The 20,339-nt window shown below is 45.7% G+C and overlaps 1 long non-coding RNA gene across 1 annotated transcript; it reads right to left on the reverse strand.

The window, feature by feature from the left end:
- Positions 1–218: 218 nt before the first annotated feature.
- On the reverse strand, positions 219–1,351 carry LOC134199927 (uncharacterized). The gene is made up of 2 exons (XR_009974599.1): positions 1,273–1,351; positions 219–512 (listed from the first exon to the last, which is right to left on the reverse strand). It is a non-coding gene; the product is annotated as an uncharacterized LOC134199927 (long non-coding RNA).
- Positions 1,352–20,339: the final 18,988 nt, after the last annotated feature.

Raw genomic sequence — 20,339 nt, forward strand, 5'->3', positions numbered from 1 at the left:
TATAATCCGGATTCGATTAAAAGGACTACACGGTGGCTTTGAAAATGTTTCGATATTTATATACAATTGAACATGAACGTAATGCTTGTAATAAACAAAAATTAATTTTAAACCCTCTTGATGTAGCTGAGTGAGGGCAATCTGATGTTTAATTGATTACTAGAGTTCATAAATATCACAAAGTAAATGCCATCATCCACCTTAAAATACGAAACGACTTTTTCTCTATATGATGTATATTTTCAAACTCTATATTTCAAAGATCTATCAAAGGTTCTCTTCGCTTTGTGCATTGTTGCGGATAATTATTGATAGCACGGTTTATTGCTTCGGACTGCTTGTCAAACTTTAGTAATTTAACTTCAAAACATGTTTCAGACGGCGTGTTAAAATGGGTCATTTTGTAACAACACTGCATTTTCAGTGCTCACGAAATCTACTCGAGTTTTCATTAATAATAATGCAATCATTAATTTCTCCACATTATCTCGGTCCAGATTATTATAATTTGCCTGGTGACAATAGAAAAATTTGAAAACGGTAACGTGAAAAGATTTATAAAGAACGAAATAAAAATGTATCCTTTGGATATTATGATAACAAAGAAAGGTTGGTGTTTACAAGCCGCGGGAACCAAGTGTCGCGGTCCGACCTTTTGTTGTAAGCCACCGAGCGTTAACTGATAATGCGGTATGGTGGTTCACATTCACCGTTCTGTGTTTTGCGTCAGTGCTACATACACATTTTGGCATTGTATATCAGAGACTGTCTTCCGGTGAACAAAAATATTCTAACAATAAAACGGATGAAAGTTTTGTATAGTCCGTTGCACAAGGATATAGAAAATTCAATATCAGTCACAATGCCGTTGTTCAATATACGAGCAGACATCAATATTTCTATATAGTTTTTTTCCATTACTAAATAAAAAAAACGGGCTAAAAAATTTCAGAATTACCCATCAGTGGGAATACGTATTGTTAACCCATGCGGAATGCCCACCGCAATAATTTACGCGAAACCGTACTTGGTTTAAGAGGTACTTAGGATAGATTTCCAGCTTTGGAATTTGAGTGTTGAGACCACCGTTTGCCGGTACAATTTTACCGGGTATCATAATCTGTCATAAGATCCCGTAGCCACCACCTAACGCTAGTTAGTGGTGAGCATTGATATTAACGCATTATAATAAATCTTAGTAACTAAAATTGTCAAAATTCACGCAATTAGTTAAACTCATATTTAAAATATGGTATAAACGAGATTTCTTACCTATATATTAATACGTGAAGCAAAAACTTTGTATCCCTTTTTACGAAAATTGCGCGGACGGAGGAGTATGAAATTTTCCACACTTATAGAGAATATAGAGAATGCTAATATATTTTTTAAATAATGCATAAAAGATACATTAAATCAATAAAGAAAACATTACACACACTATATACTATGTATTTGACGCACACACGCATGCAGACTATTCATTGTCAAACTTTTGTTCTTGAAGTCTGTTGTCAAATTGAGAATAGATTAAATATTATTTGTCTTTGTTCATATTTTTTATAGTGTAGTCTTGGCGAAATTTGTGATTATAGAAGTATAAAATACAATCATGATAGTGTACAAACTTACAATTCCAATTAATTATAGTCGAATTTCGACTACTGCGGGACCTCTAGTATAACAAGTTTTACAAACAAGTAAAATTTGAATTCGAAGAGAACTCAGAAAATGTTTCGGCGACACAAAACTGAAACCGAAAATTACCTGTAGCATTTAAATCATCCAATACAATTTGTACAAACAAAGACGTGGTCGCATAAATTTATTTTAACACAGGTCTGCAATGCTCCCGGACCGAGTAATTAGAACATAAATCTATCTTAATACAAATCCGTTCTTTTTGCCCGGAAATTCCCGATCTCATATGAAAATTCTTGTGCCACATAACCTTAATACAAAATTTTCATTTTCATCAGAAATATTTCGTTTAACTTATTTTAATACATTATAGCCAAAGCTGTTATGTAATAACAGGAAGAAATCAATTTTATTTTTCATTCAAAGATAGCAGAAAAAAATCTTGAAATTAAAATCTTTCGAGAATTGTACTTTTTTCTAGATAGGTAGATAATATGTTCTATTCTGTATCGCTACAAACGTATGTGCGAAATTTAATGATGATCGGTTGAGTTACATGAAGACGTGAAACCATAACAAAGTAGCAAACTAGCCCGTTTTTTACTGATGGTAGGACCTCTTGTGAGTCCGCACGGGTAGGTACCACCGCCCTGCCTATATCTGCCGTGAAGCAGTAACGCGTTTCGGCTTGAAGGGTGGGGCAGCCGTTGTAACTATACTTGAGACCTTAGAGCTTATATCTCAAGGTAGGTGGCGCATTTACGTTGTAGATGTCTATGGGCTCCAGTAACCACTTAACACCAAGTGGGCTGTAAGCTCGTCCACCCATCTAAGCACTAAATATAAAATAAAAACTCACGTTCGGATTTGTAATAATGATTTTTTAATTGCATTAGTAGGCAAACGATCCACCTGATTGTGAGCGGTGCTCATCATTAATTGAGGCTGAGTACTCCCTCTTTGCAGAAGGACGTGCTGGAGAAATACAGTGGAGTTCATTTCAGAGACTGGATGGTACGTAGCAAAAAAGGTGCCTGAAAACGTATTTTGCATGAACAAACCTATGACACCAACCCATGCAACCTTATTCTATATTTCTGTATATAAAAATGAATTGCTGTTCGTTACTCTCGCTCAAACTCAAGAACGGTTGAACCCATTTTGATAATTTTTGTCTTGAATTATTTGTGGAAGTCCAGAGAAGGTTTAAAAGGTAGATAAATATGAAAATGCTTGGAATTAAATAAAAATAACCTTTCCTTTTGTTTGTTTTAATTTTATTTTATACAACAATTTTTTATCGATTGAGGTACTACGAACTCTGCCGGGTCAGCTAGTACAAAATAAAGGTTAGTAAATGTGTAATGATATAAAGTTCGTATCGAACTACGTGCATAACGTAATATTTCAAGGTTGTACGCAAATTAATTATAAATATCATAGTTAAAATATAAACAATAGCTTAGATAAATCATAATAAACAAAATTTCCCTAAATACGTCATTTCGGATCCTCCTGATCCACTAACGGTGCTTTTAGGTACCTCAAGCATCGGTCACCGTTCTCGTCAAACCTTTCGTTTGCGACGAAGTGTTCGACGAGTAAACTAACCCAGACACAGTCCACTAAGTTTCTCGCCGGATCTTCTCAGTCGGCTGCGTTTTCGATCCGTTGGTAGATTCTGCAAAACACTGTTCTTGCTAGAGCTAGTATTAGCAACGCCCCCAGGTTAGAACCCTGAGAGCTCACCTACTCGCTCGGTTACGCTGGCACAGCCTCACAAGGCTATCAGCTTAGGTAGAAAAAAAAAAGGATTTTTATAATGAAATATTTTACACATTACGTAACGATAAATTTTAATTAAATAATAGTGTATGTTTTAACTAGATAAGGTGGGATAGAACAACCTCTTCAAGCGCCACGGGGCACGGTTATTTCGGTCGCTACCTGTACCTCGTCGCTCGGAAGAAGCGAAGTGCTACCACTGCAGTGGCTGTGACGAGGACACCGCGGAGCACACGCTCGCGTACTGCCCCACTTTCACAGAGCATTCGTTACATAAATAGGACCGGACTTGTCGCTGCTACGATGCTCGACTTCTTCGAGTCCACCATCTCGCAGTAGGAGGCGGTGGAACGGGAGAGGGAGAGCTCTACTTTCTTCTCGGCGCCGTGCCGCCGCCGCTGAGCCGTAGAGCGAAGGATGGCGTTCGTCCAGCTCCGGCCCCTGTGAGGAGGCAGTCTCCTCCCGGTGATGGTCACGGGGCGACCTGAGGGGGTTGAGTCTGCACAGCACGCTACCGTCACTCTAGCGCGGTGGCACCGTCCTCTTAGAACTCATCGATTAGGACAAAGAGCTCGACGTCCGATTTAGCCCATAGGCAAAACCCACTGAGTTTCTCGCCAGATCTTCCAGAAAATCGCGATTCCGATCAGTTCAGCAATCCAGCGAACCAGTGCTCTTGCTAAGGCCAGTGATAGAAATTCTCTCAGGTTGAGACCGTGAGCTCGCCTATCGATCCGCGCGTATTTGGAGTAGACTCTTAGCCCTACCAACGAATAGATATGGAAAAAAATACTATTAAAAACTATACTTTCGTTTTAGGCGATAGTGTCGTCTCCATCCGTTTAAATAATATTATTAGTCTCTGAAAGCTTTGTTTAATTAAGCATCATATTTTATGATTATTTTAATAATAAATGCATGAATGTTGTCAATGCTTAATCCGAAAGTTTTATTATTATGATGCGTGCTTTGTATTCAGTTCGCATATACACCCCGCCAACGTAATTGCAGCTCTCCGGGATTTATAGCGCCGCTCATTTTTAAAATAAAGCTATTCCTTCTAAAATATTGTCATATCCACATTAAATATTTCGTTTTATGCGTCCCGTAGGTAGTGTTACAAAGTCGCTGCAAAAGTACTACGATCTGAATGAAATTTATGTTCCAATAAATTTTCAAATTGTAATTTATTTCAATTTCAAATAATAGATTTGTTTTCTAGTAATGTGTTCCCGGGAAATTACAATATTAAAATGGAATTTCGAATACGATTCTATGCATATAATAAAATAAATCAAATCAAATCAAATCAAATCAAATGTCACTATTCATATCAGCCTGAGTAGCATTTTTGATGAGGTGGAAGTATCAATATTAGTTATAACACATCTTACTTTCGGAGTACCCGTCCAGGGGAAGATCTTCCACCGAGCGGGTGAAATTACTCGGTAGACTGACGCTCCAAATGCTACATTCAGAACTTGTATTCTATTTTACAATTTTTTTTCTTGAAAATGTCCTTATTACGATTCAGGCATCTGTCATATATCTTGCTTTCAATGATACCTGATACCACATACCTTTCAAAACAGACCACGGGCTTGCCCAGCGGTAGCAATCAGTAAGCATTCTACATTCGTCTATTGATCTAGAATCAAAAAGTTTAATGTCGCCGCGTCAATATAAGCTGATCGCAAGAATATTCTAGACGATGGCATGTTTATAAAGCATTCCGCGGTTTGCTCCTGTCATCTGCAGACCAACGAGTTGCATAATATAAGCTGCGAGTATGTGGAACCCCCTAGGCGAGAACACCTCGAAGGAGGTTCGGTTACCTACCCGAAAAAAAGGTATATAAAGCATGTTCCGGCACAAAAAGGAACTTATTATTAAAATCCTGTTTCACTTATTTTGTTTACTAGACTGCCACCGTACGGCCCCACAGGTGAGGCCGTTCCCACGGAGCAATTAACGTTCCAACAAGTTGAAGGGTTGCTCTTGAACCTCAGAAAGGAGGCAAAGAAAAACAGTTAACGTTGTCTTAGCGATTATTTTGTTGTTAGAAATGTTTTTCTCTCCGGCAACGATAATAAACGTGCAGTCTCATTACATTGCGTTAAAGCGCTAATGGGACTTATTTTTTCATTTATATTTTTTAATATTAAAAGTGGTGCCGGTAGAATTAACGCGGCGTGTCATGAATATGTGTGGACCGCTTGTGTAGCCGCAGCGGAAAGTTAGCGCATGCAGTCGAGGAACTGGGCTATAACTTAACACGCAACATTAACTTGGGACGCAGCTCCGACATGACTTTACATCGAGCAAAGCGAAAGATTCTCTAGAATCGAAATCACCTATTTGAACGAACTTACTATTACTGTACTACGATTATATCTTTGTATTCTTATTTGGAGCACTAACAGTGCGTGAGTTAATTCTTTAATACGATTGCCAAATCTTTACTTTAAATACGTCTTAAGGTCCTAACTAGAATATTTTTGCAATGCAATCTTTCACACAGTTTTAACTTATAATTATCAATTCACAAAACGCAGTGGAACATCTAGTAACATCGAACATTTATAGATCTATGGATCTTGAGTGCGTCATTCGTAAATATAGTTTTACAAAATTACGAAGTAAATTATGGTTTCTTGCACACCAAACTTATAATATTTTTAAGTGTATTGCTGATCCTAAGAAATTTTTAATTCTTCAAAATTCTTTGATACTAAATAATCGAATTTTTGAGTACTTTAAAAATGTGTGGAAGGTCCTAACAACAGTATAGATGAACGAATATAACCATCATGTATGGAACTCGTAGACAGCTACGACAGCTTTAACCACTATATAGTATTACACTACTACATTAAACTGACACTAACATACCTGCGTCAAGAAATATGCTGTAAATTTTTAGTAACAATTTAAAGGTCTCGCGATTAAAATTGATTGTGCGTGTGCCCGTATTTCTTAATTTAAATAATCTCTGCCATTTTCAATCTAGATTATCTACAATGGAAACGAAATAAACGTAGCGTGTAAACAAAGTTGTCGCATTCGATAAACTTCAACGAATCTTAAACATTACTAGCCGTACTCGCCCGCATCGCTGGGCATTTAAAATTAACATTATTATTTATTGTCATTGTTATTTGGGAGTCCAACACTCATATAAATGTAAGCCTATCCATTAATTACATGTATTTTCTAAATGGATACCAAGTTTCAAGTCAATCGGATGCATGGTTCAGTAGTAACTAGATGATATTTTTTTTTTGATAACGCCATCTTGTTGTGTCTTTAAAGCGATTAGTTGCCCTCAATTAAGAAAAATAATATTATTATTCGCCAATAGATCTCGGGAAGAGTTGATTATTGAAAACAAGAATGAAACAACATTTTCTGAAATAAATCATAGCTTGATCGATTTATCGCCCCCGAAATCCCCTGTATACTAAATTTTATGAAAATCGTTGGGGCCGTTTCCGAGATTCAGATTATATATGTATATATTAATATACAAGAATTGCTCGTTTAAAGGTATAAGATAACAGAACATCCCTAAAAACCACTGTAGATTTATATATTAGTATAGATTAATTAGAACGGTAGCTGCCCAAGCAAGAATTTTGTCAAAATATATTCGTACACCTACGAAAATAGTGCAGTACGCCCGACGGTTTCCTCTATTAATGTAAACAAGGCTTAAGCGAAGTGCTGATTGAGTATATGCAAATGGATAATTGCTTCACAGAAATCAAAGACAGACAAATTAGGTAATGCTTTACGTAAATTCGTCGGATTATATATATTAAGTGTGAAAGGCAGGCACATGTCGTTCATAGTTACGAAGTACACAACTTAATTACACACAAGGCATGTAACATCATGGTAAATTCGAATACATGGTAAATTCGTTACACGATGATATCAGAAAGACCGCGTCTTTGCAGTTAATGTTGTCCTAATTTATTCAGGAGCGGAACACGATCCCGCCCGACTTTAACAAGGTACATTAAGAAAATTAACGTTTGACTCAGTTTTCTCTTTTGACACGGAACACCTTGATTGGGCGGCTTACATCACAGATATTTGATTACGTGTAGCGTAAAAGGATATCAAAATTTGTAAAATTCATCGGATAGTTATTTTAAAATCGTAGATTAGTGAGTTTAATGTAACAAGTGAAATCCCAGCGGGCTATCGTTTAAATTAAGTGCCTATAATTCGCAAGAGTTTACCCTCTAGAACCGTGGGGAATCGCGCTTTGCCGGTTTGAAATATGTCTGACGTACCTATTTTGGTAACCGACGTTGGCTGTCTCAGAAATAGAGCATGATTACCAAAATTTCTTAAAGATCTTTGTTAAATGCTTTTTAGTTATGCACGATTTTTGTGAAAGAATATAGATTCAAATTCAAACTTATAAGATTTATAACTTCGTAATGTATGAAATGAAAAGATTAGAACACGAGAATAAAGTAGTAAAAATAGAATTGATTATGTTTACGATTCACAAAGGAATTCATAAGTAAAGCATTGATCGTTTCTTGCTATATCTCACGAAACGAAAAGCGCTTCGCTAAAAACATCTTGAGATACAACATCGGACCCGGTGCCCAGATTGGAGAAGAGCACTCAAATGGCGCTGACGATCGCTGCCAAGGAAGGGAATCTACATTCTCGCCCTTAAGGAAATGACAACGGCAATCAGGGAAATGAACGAAGAGCAGGCGACCTCCTCGCCTTCAGAATCTAAGGTCTCAGGTTCTTGCGAGAGGCGGGGACGAAGATCCTAGAGCTCAGACAGCAGCTCGATGAGGTACGAGAGGAGATGGCGTGCATCACGAAAGCGATAGCGCCGTCCACTTAGCCGGATTGGAAAAAGGTACCGTCCGAATTCTGTAGATATTGGTAGTCCGTTATTAACTTCTAACTTGTTTACTTGCTTACTTTTAATTGACATTTTTCACACGCTATTCGTAACGTATTAAGAGTACGTCATTGTTCAATTATATTAATCTATATTATTATAATAAATTATTAAAACTACATAAATAATTGTAGATAAAAAATCGATTGCAGCTGAATCTCTAACGTTTTTGACTATTAAAAAAAAGGTTACCATTTCAAATCAATTTAACGAATTCAAACCAAATCCAAAAACGTAACATTTAGTAGTTGAATCGAATGTGTCGTCCGTTTATACAGCAAAGGGTGGCGCGCAGTCGGACGGTTTTATTGGCGTCACTAATGAGTTGGTAATTCAATTTCACGGACGTAGGGCTTGTCGCGCTGGCCCCCGGCAGTGGACTTCCCGTACGTCTCCATAGATAGCTACGATAAATGCCCGCGGCTACACGTAGAACACCAATAAAATGAACTTAATGCTGCCAACAAAACGAACTCAAACAAGCACTATAACGTGTAAGAAAAAAAAATCTCTAAAAGATTATGGCTGTAAAACAACACAGCCAAGTATTACTTTAATTCAGTCATTACATTGACTCAAATCTAACTGCATACGTATGATCGCATCCATTAAGTTAATGTTGTTCATAAAGTCTTTGTATTCTGGTTTATTACAATGCGGTTACGGTTCGGCCCACAGAAAGTTTCCTCAAGCAGCAGAAAATAAAGGAAAAGTTTTCATTTCGCCGTCCATATCTTTTTGTCCCAAAATAAATGTCTTTTTGTCTAATAGATTTTGGCAATAATAGCAAAAGGCTTTATAGCGAAAGTCATTGGATAATAACGATAAAATCTGCTTCATTGGAAATACAGAAAATATGGAAACGTGTTTGTCAAAAGAGAAATATGATTACTTTGGATGTTTCCATTTGATTGAATTAACTGGTAACTTGTTCGGAATATGAAATATGAATTGTTTCTTATGCAAAATTTAAATTTAAAGTCTTTACTATACTGCGTAAGCATACTTAGGATGAACAGTAAATAAAATTGTTTATATTCGAAAGCAAATCAAATAAAGAACCTTCAAGCAATGGGCTTAGTTTTAGCTGGAGACAAGAAAAGTAACAAGAAGGATTTTAGTAAACATCGAACGTATTGTGAAGTCAATACATACACCTAGCTGTCAGTTCCGCTCCACAACAAAGTCTCAAAGAAATAACACACTTTAAAGTTAGCGAATTCAATCGTTGGGAGACAGGAACTTTGTACAATTGTTTTCTATTTCAAAGTGTAGCACTTAGACGAATTTGTAGGTATACGAGTCTATCGAGAGCTGTGAGTTCAGCCTTAGTTTGTTCGTGCTCTAAAATCGTGTGAAATGCAGTAGTTATTTTGCGTTATTAAAAAAGAAAACTTTTGTCACATGCAGTTCTTATGTACGATTTCGATACTGAGCAATGAAATGTTGTCAGTTTCCGTTTACATGAAGAAAACTTAAAAATTAAAAAAGTGCGTACCTACAAAGTACACATGTCAGAAGTGAAACTTTTTGGCGAACTAATTTATAAGTCTTGCTTATATTTATACAAATCTAAAACTTTAGATTTCCGAGACTTAGAGGAAGGGAAAAAGGAAGATATATTCCCGCCAAAAGTCTGTCAAATGTCAATCTCAAACCTCAGTGTTGACAGTCACATTATGTTTAAGATTTCTAAATTGTAAATGACTAATATTTTGCCAATTGAATTGACTAATTTAATTTCATGCTATTTGATTAATGTTCCAAATTCTTTTCATTTCATTTCAATTCCTATTAACATTTTCCACAAAAAAAATATAAAATATTAGACTGTATGGTATGATACATTTGCCTTTCCAGTTGGAAAAATACAACAACTACTACTACTGACATTTGACAAGTACTTAATTTCAATATTAATTTGATGTCAGTTCCGTTGCATACCTGCGTGACGTTCTGTAAAAATGTTACCCTCATGCACCTAAAGAAGTTTCACTTCAATAATTATTAACTGAAGACCTGTCCCACTGACATGATCAGCCGATAGGTGATACTTCAAATATACATAGCTTAATTTATTTCGAGCTCAAATAATTGAAATTGAATTTTAATATTCTAGTCTTTAATTTTATTATGTTAAAACGAAAATTAATGCAAGCTTAAGACCCTACTAATTTGAAATTTCTAGATTTTCGTTCATAATTCCAAATCGAAACATTATTAGCCGCTGGGTCGCGGACTCCTCCGGCATCTGTGCCGGCGGTGTCGCCGCTGGTCTCCGGGGTCCCTCGGGGTCCCTGTCCCTCAGCGGCGGCTGGCGACCCGTGGCCCGTGCTGCCACCATCGCGCGCGGTACAGCGGCGTTCGCGTCTCCCGTCGCCGCGGTCTAGGGAGGCGACGGCCGTCGAGCGGCAGCAGGGATCCGCGGGGCCACGGATCTTGGGCCTGCCGGAACCGAATTGCTACAGCCTGGACGAGATTATCGATCGCACCGTCCAGGCTGTAATGGAAAGGCTGGGTGGCGGGCTGGCGGCTCTCGAAGCGAAACGTATTGTCGCTGGTGACGCTGAACGGCCTGCGTCTACACATGCCGCGGTGTCGGGTGCTGCAGTGACCCGCTCCACCCCCGTACAGGCTCCAGCTACTAGGGCGGGCCCGGGGCGAGACAGAGCCAAGCGGGGGGGCGGCGCTAACGCGAAGTGCACATCGCAAGCGCCTCAACCCCGTCCGCTGCCCCCGCCCCCGTCTAACATGGACGAGGGGTGGAATGTGGTGGCCCGGCGGGGTGCCAAGAGGGCCGTACCGACAGCTCCCCAAGTGGGTGGAGCACCGGCCACTGCGGCGTCTCAGGCTGCTCCCCAACAGGGTCGAGCGCCTGTGGCCGCCAAGAAAAAGAAGACGAAGAAGAAGTCGACGCGCGCGCCGCGGTCGGCGGCAGTGGTCTTAACGCTGCTGCCGGCCGCCGAGGCCAAGGGCGTGTCATACGGAGATGTAGTCTCCCGGGCGTGCGCGGCTATTGATCTGGACGAGATCGGGGCGGGGGAGGGCCTCCGCTGTAGGCTGACGGCCAATGGGGCCAAGCTACTAGAGTGTCCCGGTGCCGATAGTTCCGGCATCGCGGAGCGTCTGGCGGCGAAGCTCCGTACGGTTCTGCCTGAGGAGGAGGTTCGAGTGCACAGGCCGGTCAAAATGGCTGAATTGAGAGTGACCGGCCTGGACGACTGCACCACTAAGGATGAGGTGGCGGCGGCTATTGCCGCCCGGGGCAACTGCGCCCTGGAGAATATAACCGTAGGCGAGCTGCGCCTCGGTTATACCGGGGCTGGCTCTGTTTGGGTGCGTTGCCCGGTAGAGGCGGCCACCTCCTTGGCTGCTCCTCCGCCCGGGAGACCGTCGGGGGAACCGGGCAGGTTGCGCGTGGGCTGGATAGCGGCCCGCGTGCGCCTTCTCGAACCACGCGCCTGGCGGTGCCTCAGATGCTTCAGCACTGGGCACTGCCTTGCTAAATGCGCGAGTGCCGTTGACCGCAGCGGATTGTGCTTTCGCTGTGGTCAGCCGGGACACAAGGCGGCCGTGTGCTCGGCTGCGCCGCACTGCTTATTATGTGCGGCGGCCGGGCGCAAGGCTGACCACCGGGCCGGGGGCAAGGCCTGCCCTCCGGCCAGCAAGAATGCTGAACGAAATCGGCGCCGCCAAGCTAAGCGGCGTCAAAAGAAGCGGTTGGCCGGGGGAGCACCGGCCGGCACTTTGTCCCCCGCTGAGGCGTTCGCGCCCGATAGCGGGGGCAATGGAGTAGGGGAGGGAGCGATGGATGTGGTTCAGTCTTAATGGATCACACCTATCGCTTCCTGCAGGGAAACTTGAACCACTCCGCTGGGGCTCAGGACATGTTGCTCCAGACCATGGCGGAGTGGTCAATTGACGTGGCTGTGGTCGCCGAGCCATACTTCGTTCCCCCAGCGGATGACTGTTGGTTTGGGGACGTTGATGGCTTGGCGGCCATACATATCAGAAGAACCGCGATGGTCCCCCCCCTGGCGATGGTGACCAGGGGCCCCGGGATCGTCGCGGTACAGTTAGAAAATATCGTCGTGATCGGGGTGTACTTTTCTCCGAATCGGCCTACCGTCGAGTTCGAGCGGTTCCTGGACGGGCTAGAGGTGATCGCTCGTCACCTCGCTCCCCGTTCAGTGATACTGGCGGGGGACTTCAATGCGAAGTCTGTCGCTTGGGGTTCCCCATTCACGGACGCTCGTGGTAGGCTGCTGGAGGAGTGGGCGGTCGCGGTCGGTCTCTGTATCGTTAATAGGGGCTCGATCGCGACTTGCGTGCGGTGGACGGGCGAGTCTATCGTGGACTTGACGTTCGCGAGCTCGCCCGTCGCGCGGCGCATCCTCGGCTGGAGAGTGGTGGTGGGGGCGGAATCGTTGTCCGATCACCGGTATATCCGGTACGATCTTTCTGCCCCTGCGCCGACGCTGGCTGCAGGTGCCCGCGGGGTTGACCCCCCGCAGAGTGCATCCCGGTCATTCCCTAGGTGGGCACTGAAGCTCCTGAACAGGGAGCTCCTGGTGGAGGCCTCTATGGTGGCGGCGTGGGCGCCCAAGCGCCCACAACCTGTCGATGTGGAAACCGAGGCCGAATGGTTCCGGGGCGCGATGCACCGCATATGTGATGCCTCGATGCCCCGGGTCGGCTCTCGGCACTCTGGACGGCGACAGTCGCCCTGGTGGTCGCCCGAAATTGCAAGACTGCGTGCGGTCTCCATTCGGGCGAGCCGCCGGTGCACTAGACACCGCCGTCGCCGCCGCCTGCGGCGCGACGAGCCCGTCGCGTTCGCGGAGGAGGAAGCTCGGCTGCACCGCGAATATCGCGCTGCGAAGGACGCCCTGCGGCTGGCCATCAGGCGGGCCAAGGAGCAGAACATGGAGAGACTCTTGGAGGCGCTCGAAGCGGATCCGTGGGGGAGCCCATATAAATTGGTACGCGGCAAGTTGCGCCCGTGGGCCCCCTCTATGACTGAGCGTCTCCAGCCCCAGCAGCTGCGGGACATCGTTTCGGCGTTGTTCCCGCAGGAGCGGGAGGGTTTTGTCCCTCCCGCTATGGGCGGGCCGTCTGACACCGTCGACGGCCAAGCTCCTGCTGAGGTGCCCCGTATTACCGAGGCAGAGCTCCGGGTGGCCGTTGTCAAGATGACTGCGAAAGACACGGCCCCCGGCCCGGACGGAGTCCACGGCCGGGTATTGGCCTTGGCCCTCGGTGCCCTGGGGGACCGGCTCCTTGAGCTATATAATGGCTGCTTGGAGTCGGGACGGTTTCCGTCGCTCTGGCGGACGGGTAGACTTGTGTTGTTGAGGAAGGAGGGGCGCCCGGTGGATACAGCCGCCGGGTATCGTCCTATCGTGCTGCTGGACGAGGCGGGAAAATTGCTGGAACGTATTCTGGCTGCCCGCATCGTTCGGCACCTGGTCGGGGTGGGGCCTGACCTGTCGGCGGAGCAGTACGGCTTCCGGGAGGGCCGTTCGACCGTGGATGCAATTCTTCGCATGCGGTCCCTCTCGGACGAGGCCGTTTCTCGGGGTGGGGTGGCGCTGGCGGTGTCTCTTGACATCGCCAACGCATTTAACACTCTGCCCTGGACCGTGATAGGGGGGGCACTGGAGAGGCATGGAGTGCCCCTCTACCTCCGCCGGCTGGTTGGGTCCTATTTGGGGGCCAGGTCGGTCGTATGTACCGGGTACGGTGGGACCCTTCATCGTTTTCCGGTCGTGCGTGGTGTTCCGCAGGGGTCGGTTCTCGGCCCCCTCTTGTGGAATATCGGGTACGACTGGGTGCTGAGGGGCGCCCTCCTCCCGGGCCTCCGCGTTATTTGTTACGCGGACGACACGTTGGTCGTGGCCCGGGGGGATGATTTTAGGGAGTCTGCCCGTCTCGCCACAGCGGGAGTGGCCCTCGTCGTCGGAAGGATAAGGAGTCTGGGTCTCGACGTGGCGCTCAGTAAATCCGAGGCTCTGTGGTTTCACGGGCCGCGGAGGGCGCCACCAGTTGACACCCACATCGTGGTTGGAGGCGTCCGGATAGGGGTCGGGGTGCAGTTGAAGTACCTCGGCCTCGTGTTGGACAGCCGGTGGGCTTTTCGTGCTCACTTTGCGGAGCTGGTCCCCCGATTGATGGGGACGGCCGGTTCTTTGAGCCGGCTGCTCCCGAATATTGGGGGACCGGATCAGGTTGTGCGCCGCCTCTACGCGGGGGTGGTGCGATCGATGGTCCTGTACGGTGCACCTGTGTGGGCTGAGCCGCGCAACCGGGCCACTATGGCTCGGTTTCTGCGCCGGCCGCAGCGCACCGTTGCCATCAGGGTCATCCGCGGGTATCGCACCGTCTCCTTCGAGGCGGCGTGTGTTTTGGCGGGGACGCCGCCATGGGAGCTGGAGGCGGAGTCGCTCGCTGCCGACTATCGGTGGCGCAGCGAGCTCCGTGCTCGGGGCGTGGCGCGTGTCCCCGAGAGTGAGCTGAGGGCGCGGAAGGCCCATTCTCGGCGGTCCGTGCTCGAGTCGTGGTCGAGGCGATTGGCCAACCCCACGTGGGGGCTACGGACCGTCGAGGCGGTTTACCCGGTCTTTGATGACTGGGTGAATCGTGGCGAAGGACGTCTCACCTTTCGTCTGGTGCAGGTGCTGACCGGGCACGGATGCTTCGGGAAGTACCTGCGCCGGATAGGGGCTGAGCCGACGACGAGGTGTCACCATTGTGGACACGACCTGGACACGGCGGAGCATACGCTCGCTGTCTGCCCCGCTTGGGAGGTGCAGCGCCGTGTCCTGGTCGCAAAGATAGGACCTGACTTGTCGCTGCCTGGCGTCGTGGCGTCGATGCTTGGCAGCGATGAGTCATGGAAGGCTATGCTCGACTTCTGCGAGTGCACCATCTCGCAGAAGGAGGCGGCGGGGCGAGTGAGGGAAAGCTCTCCTCACTACGCAGAAACCCGCCGCCGCCGAGCAGGGGGTCGGGACCGGGGTCGTATCCGTGACCTGGCCCCCTAAGAGCTAGGGGTCCCACCCGTTTTGTGCGGGGAGAGACCCAGACGTAGGGTGGCGTGCTTGCACGCTCACCCGCAATAGGAAGCCGGGTGATGGCAGACCGCGTTCCCCCGACCGCTCTGGGGGAAGGTGTAACGCGGCGCCATCAAAGCGGGCTCTCGGCCCGCTGAACGAGGGAACCGGTGGTCGTTTCGCTGGCGGCCACCGGTCCGGCGTCCGTGGGACGGTGGGATGGATGTAATGTGCTCTGCGTCAACCCTGTCCCGCCGTTTCAATAGCCCCGACTGGGCTCCGGCCCGGTCCGAGGTAGGGCGCCGGTTGTGAGCGGCAGGAGTTTTTAGTGAGGTTCAACTCCCACATACCCCACCTGCCGCGCGGGTGGGGATCCGGCGATTTTCTCCTGTGGAAAAAAAAAAAAAAAAAAGTATAAATACACATATGTTTCACATTTATCAAACTAGGATTTTCTTCTTTATTATAAATGACGGAAACATACCAGATAAGGAAATACGGCTACGAATACGAAAAATATTTATAAATATACCCATACCGGGAATAGGATGAGAACTCTGTGGTACAGTAGTCACAAACACCAACCACCAACTTACGGGGCAATACTTATCTTATAAGTGAATAGTACCGTCTCATATAGATACGATATTAACAAAGAAACACAAAATTTAAAATGCCGCATTAGAGTAGAAGATATCGAGGATTTGTCTTCAGCTACTCGGACAGCATCATAGACGCTGGAATTAATCTGGACAAATTGAGCGGAGGCCCCGCGATCTTTTTCCTTCCACTTTGTCAGTAATTAACAACTTTTCAATATTGCCTCTTTGTTAAGAAAGTTTACCAGAGTCCATATATTCAGGGTAACGAAAAGGTGGTCCTTGTTTACCTTGCACGTCATGTAAAAATTTTCAATTGGTTCAAAATAACGGTTGTTTTAACCGTTAACTGGGACCCGATTATTGTCTCAAATCATAAATAGGCAGGCTAAAACCTAACCGTGCCGACGTAAGCCATCTAATGTTATTCACCCGGATAAGCAATTAAAATAAAAGCCCAACTTCCGACGTGAACAAGTATTGGATGGATAATGTTATTTTCGTAGATAACTATGTGTTTCAGTAGTAGCTCGCCGTATCTTGGACACACGAATATCCTGAGAAGTTATCGAAGACCAATATCATTCATCATTCTGCGTGAACATTCTGTTCGTATTACATCATAATAACGTACGACCCTCTAGCTTAGCCTTTTTTTTTTTTTTTTTGGTATCGATGGGGAATCCTAGTCTTTACGGATACCCTGCCGACGGGGGTCGGACCGGGTTATGTCGGACTCCGCGCCTCCGGTGGAAGAAAGAAGAAGAAGTCGCGAACCGAGGTCCGCGCCCTCAACCAATTGGTCCACGGAGACTACGCCTTTAGAAAGGCGCGCTGGGCTAAGTTCAGCTCTCGCCAAACCCGCCCAGCTTAACGACTACCGACTAAACCCCAACGAGCTCCTCCACTCCGGCTGGGCGGGGACCCAGGTACCGCCATGTGCGCGCCATAGGCCCGCCTTCGCCGGCTCCCACCCCAATGTTACGTTGGGCGGGATCTGCCACCGGGGACTTCTTCCCCCTCTCATCTCCACGACTCGTGAGGGGCGCACCAGAGCCACAGCGCACCACCACCCCACAGGACCTTAGTGCCGAGCACCGGGCGCCCCCGCACCCAGCAATCGACGGCCCCTGCAGGAGCCGGGTGGGGGCTTTCTGCCCGCACCACCCGCTCCGCCTTCACTGCCTACGAACCGAGGTCCACGACCTCCTCCTCACGACTTCCTCCTCGGTTCATCGGCATGCCCGGTTCTTCATAAAGCCCCGGTCTTCCTTGTGCCCGACGGAGGCTGGACGTCCATCGGAGTCGTCGTCTCGCCGAGTTGACTTCGGTCTGCAGCAACGGGTGCGGCCGCGGGTGCAGCGACGTCCTCTCTCCTTGGTTTTCTCGGGGGCCTTGCACAGGCCTTGCCCCCCGAAGTGTGGTCCGCTGGTTTCCCGGCGGAGGCGCAGACGGCGCATCGCGGTGCCAGTGTGCATCCGGATGCCACGTGGCCGGTCTGTCCGCACCGGTAGCAGTCGTGGCTGCGGTCGACCGACGACGGGCACCGCGCACCCACATGGCCCAACGCGTGGCAGCGGAAGCATTGTAGCCTCCGGGCCTCCAGCAGGTGGACGCGAACAACGCTCCACCCGATGCGCAGCTTCGTCACTGTAACAATTTTCTTCGCCGCTGCTATCGGGCAACGAACGAGAACCTGGCCCATTCCTCCGGATCCGGGCTTGATAGAGCCAGCCTTGACTGCATCGACGGAGCATTCGCCGATGCGCGCAAGCTCGGTGCATATCTCCTCCTCCGTCAGCGAATCGTCAAGTCCGCTTATGCGGATTGCAGCGGTCACTATCGGTCTTGTCACCGTTACTCTCTTAGAAGAGAGAACCTCCTTAAGCTTCTCGGCCAGCAAGTCGGCCTTCGCGATCTGGTCCTCGCCGCTCACTATGAGTATTTTGGCTCCGGTTATTGCTGACCGGACCTTCTCAATGGGGATCCCTAAGGCTCCGGCGTCGATGCTGGCCCTCGCCTCGGCGAGCACCTCCCGGTAGGAGAGCCCCTTTTCGATGGCCTCCGGGTGCAGCCTCAGAATAACGGCCTGCGAGCGCGGAGCTCGAAGTCTCTTCTTTCTACCTTTCTTCTTAGGCTTGAGCGGGGCAGGGTTTCTGTCTCGTTGGCCTTCCGCGTTGGTCGTCGGTGCTGGCTCCTTTTCCCTTCTCGGCCGTGCTCCTCTACGCGCAACGGTCGCCCAACTGACCGTAAGGGCAGCGGGGGCCGGAGGGAATGCGCGCGGCTCGGGTGGAGCTGACCCCTCTAGCTTAGCCTAACATAAGGATAATATATAATCATATATGAGTCGTCTATTATCAAAGGCGGCAATCTGTGCATTTGGACAAAAAAAAATTATTGATATGTCAATACAGATTGATTTGAATATAATCGTCTCCTTCAAAGAATACGGTTCAAAACCTGCATTAAATAAAGGTTAATACTTAACCTGTTATTTATCTAAGATGTTGTTCAGAAGAGTTTTGTGACTGCCAATGGAATACAAAGTCAATAATTCGTTTTTCTGAATTACCAACAATTGTCCAAAAGTCACATTGCCGGCTTTGATAATAGTCGACTCATATATCAATTGGATAGCGTATCTTAACTATGCCTGTGGTACTTGCATTTAACTTCGTATCTATCTAATAATGAGAACATGAAGTTATAATTCATGATTCAATCACAAAAAAAAATTTGATGTTCATTCATATTTATTTATATCATGATATACGAAATTACGCATGCTATTTGATGAACCTCTGATATCTTACAACAAAATATTTTTGTATTTAGGTAGTTTAGAAGCGTACCTACGTTAACGTAAAACAAAACAAACTTATTACAAACGTTATACACAATAATTACGATGCAGTTTATTTTCTGCATAACAATTTGAATGGAAGTTACGAATGCGACTGAGTACTTAAACGACTTAAAGAATTCGCCATTACTCCAATGACATTTATGCTTTATTGCATTCACTAACGCCACTTTAGAAATTTATTAGCTATTCATTAGAAGTACAGTACACGTTTGTATACTATTATATATTATGGTATTATATATGCTATAACTACCGATCTATTTGAAGAATACGGAAAAGGTAGGTACGCAAAATTAGTAGTCATTCTTGTTTAATCGGCTTTATCCCTAATAATATGGGAAGAAATTTTATCGTTGGATCATTCTTTGAAAATTATTTAAGCGAGTGTTTTATTATTCGGGTTCGTTATCGTCTATTGCAATTCAAAAGAATTGTAATATGGAAAAGGTTTTACGGCAAATATAAAACCGATGCCTATGGGGATAAAAGAGAACGTTCTGTATTAATTTTTCATGTACACTTGCCATTTTTATTCAAACGGAGGGAATGCTCTTGTTTTACGGACTTCTTATGACGGTAGTAGAAATGCCATTGTAGAAAACAGGCGCCGGGTAGGCACACTAAGCCACTCAAAGTCCCTCAGTTGCGTACGTGATTACTCTCTAAATATTCCACTTTATTGTGCAATCCTCTCCTTGTCACGCGAAGAAGTGGGACCAAGAGTTGGGACTGAATAATTTAGTCGGTCGACGAAGGATGTACCATTTATCCAAATTGTCGCCTACAATGTGAAAATAGGAAAGCGAGTTAAAATAAACGCGCTGTTAGTTACGAGTCTTCCGATCGAAACACAGAATTTATTTTTAAAAAGGAGTTTTAAAGTTCATCATCCATGTTAATTACGTTTTTTGTTTAGGTATACTTTTTTCTTTTTGATATGGACAGCTCAGATCTCGCCTGGTTGGTATTAAGTGGTTACCAAGGTCCCTAAACTCATAAAGTGTGCGGTTGACTTTTATACTTGAAGTGGAACTTCCATTAGTATTGCAATACGACTAATTTACAGTTAAGACCAGAGTGCACGAATGTTTTGCAGCTAAAATAATTAGGATTGGTACCCACGCTTGCAGATTTTTAACGACACCGATTTGTTTTCCAAATAAATAATATTGACATTCAACCATATCAAATTATGTTTTACAAGTTAATGACTATGACGGAAAATTAATGTTTTCTTGAAAACTCTGCAACTTTAGCTTTATTAGCCTCAGTGAAAACGAAATGGCCCATAATTATAGCAATATTTGAATTGCCTTTTCCATAAACAACAATCGCATGTTGAGGAACTATTTGTATGCGGCAAAATGATTATTTGGGTGTCTATTCAACTTTATTTTGGTAACATACCGAGCTTTATCATAAAATTACACCAAGCCTTAATCTTAACATTTATACTC

The sequence above is a fragment of the Bombyx mori genome, chromosome 13 (genome assembly GCF_030269925.1).
Source record: "Bombyx mori chromosome 13, ASM3026992v2".
In the NCBI taxonomy this organism is placed as follows: domain Eukaryota; kingdom Metazoa; phylum Arthropoda; class Insecta; order Lepidoptera; family Bombycidae; genus Bombyx; species Bombyx mori.